Source organism: Neopelma chrysocephalum, unplaced genomic scaffold (assembly GCF_003984885.1).
Source record: "Neopelma chrysocephalum unplaced genomic scaffold, ASM398488v2 Primary Assembly neopelma1_325, whole genome shotgun sequence".
NCBI lineage: Eukaryota > Metazoa > Chordata > Aves > Passeriformes > Pipridae > Neopelma > Neopelma chrysocephalum.
In genome coordinates, this window is record NW_020897988.1 from 84830 (window position 1) to 87349 (window position 2520).

Below are 2520 nucleotides of genomic sequence, written 5' to 3' on the forward strand. Positions count from 1 at the left end.
ATAGGGGGAGATATGGAATAGGGTGAGACAGGGGATAGGGTGAGACACGGAATTCCTGGGAGCTCAGGATATGGACAGAGGGGTCTCCACTTTGCTCCTCGGTGGGTCCCTCCCCCAGGGCAGGACGAGCTCCCCCGAGCCCCAGCAGAGTTTGTGTCCCTTTGCCCCTGCAGACAGACGATGAGAAGATGGGCAGCACCACGCTGGGGAGCCAGGAGGTGGAGGAGAAGAGCATCTACTCGTTGGTTGTGTAGGATTGACCCCACAGCTGAGCTCCAGAACATCTCCCCAAGCCCGTCCCGAGCGTGGAGCTCGTCCTCCCTCCCCTCCTGGTCGCTGCTGCCTCCACTTCACCCCCAGCAGCGGGTCCTGCGTGGGCACAGGGGGGTCAGGAAGGGTGTCAGGGGGGTCAGGAAGGGTGTCAGCACCCAGAGGATGTGAGCACCCAGGGAGGATGTCGACACCCTGCAAGCTGAGCCCCGTCTGCTGCGGGAGCTTTGAGGAACCCTCCCCTTGTGGGGTTCGAGCTCCTTTTTCCACCTACTTTGACCAAAACCGTGGCTGCTCATCCCAGAGGCGAGGACCTGAGGATTTTGGAAGCCTTTTCCAACCTAAACGAGTTGAAAAAAAACCCCAAAAAAGTGACTGAGTGCCACGTCCAGTCGTCCCTTGGACACCTCCACGAACCGTGACCTCCCCGGGCAGCCCCTCCCAAAGTTTAAAAACCCTTTTTTGTGAAGAAGTTCCTCCTGGTTATTTTGTTATGTTGCTATTTTTCTCTCTTTTTTTTTTTTTTTGGCTGTTTTTACTTTCAAACTCGGCTTCTTCATTTTTTGCTAAAGGAAGATCTAAAAATACCCCCGAGGAGCTGAACCCTCTTCCCCCGCCGCACCTCGGCCGCGGGTTTCGGCACCTGCTGCCCTCCCCCCACGTTTTGGGGACCTTCGAAAACCCCAAAACTTTGCAGCACCGAGCCCGGCACGAAGCCCAGCACCACCAGTGCCGTGCTGGGATCCGGGAGAGGACGGTCTGGGCTCGGGGGAAAAACGGGATGAGGGCTGGGATTGATGCTGTTCTGCCCCTTTGATGTGCGAGGTTTTGTTCTGGGATGAGATATTTGTGTGTGTGAAGTGTCGGCGGGTTCCCAGCGGGGATTTAGGAGCCCGTCCCATCCTCTCCTGCTCCTCAAACCCACCCGGAGCCGGTGGCTGAGCCCCCAGAACCCTCCCTGGCGTCAATTCTCCGATCGGAGCGACTCCGGGAATCCTCTTCCTGCCCCTTTTCTCCTGCTCTTTGTCTCGCCTGGTGAATAATTCAGGGATGAAACCGGAGACGCCTTTGAAGTCGCCTGGCACGGGGAGGGGGGTCCTCCAGGAGCCGCTGGAATAAAAAAAAAATGCCAGAGCTCCCTTTCCTGCCTGCATCTCATTCGGGGTGAAAACAGCCCGTTCTTGACGGGAGTAATTTGTGTTTTCTCTGGTTTCGGGCTCCTCCGGTTCACACCGACCCATTAAAAGCGCAGCCTCGTGTGTTTTCCAGAGGGATTTGCCCACGTGGCACCAAACCTGTCCTTGGAACTCCAATCCTCGGCTGGGACCGGGCTCAAAGCAGCGCTGGAAGCTCCAGGGAGGGGCCCGAAGGGAGCCGGGGAGGAGCTGGAGCATCATCACCCCCCTCCCTTCCCGCTCCAGCCCTTTCCCTGCCACTCCCAAAAATGACTCCAGGGGCTGATTTAGGGGTGTTAATCACCCCCGGTTTCACCTCCGAGCTCACAGGAAGCAAAAAAAAAAAAAAGGGGAAGGAAGATGTTGCAGCAGAGGGGCGGCGGAGGAGGGGGATGGAGAGGAGGAGGAGGATGGAGCCGAGGGGCTGCGGGACGAGGTGGCTCTGCCTCGCCCTGCTCTGTTCCGGGGCTGGTGAGTGGGGCCGGGGAGGGCAGGAGGAGGAGGAGGAGGAGGAGGAGGGGGTGATGTGGAGGCAGAAGGTGCAGCACCCCCAGGGCCCCTTTGCAGCGGGGCAGGGGGGGGACAAGGCTCAGGTCACCACTTGGGGTGGGGTTTGGGGGCCCCCCTGAGCTTTCCCAGCACCAAACTGGGCCTAAAACCTTCGCCTGCCCCTCCCCTGGGCCAGCATCAGGGGGGCTGGGGGAGATTTTTACTTGGACTTGGTTTTGTTCAGATTTTGTTTTGGGGGGGATTCTTGGCAGGGCCAAGGAGTTGGACCCGGATGATCCTCGTGGGTCCCTTCCAGCTCAGCATTTCCCAGGATTTTAAGATCCAACTCATCCTCTGATATCCCATGACTTTATGATCCAATTTATCCTCTGATATCCCATGATTTTATGATCCAACTCCAGCTATCCTCTGATATCCCATGATTTTAAGATCCAGCTTGGGGTGTTTTTTGGTATTTTAAGATCCAGCTCGGGGTGTTTTTTGGTATTTTAAGATCCAGCTGGGGGTGTTTTTTGGTATTTTAAGATCCAGCTGGGGGTGTTTTTGGGGATTTTAAGATCCAGCT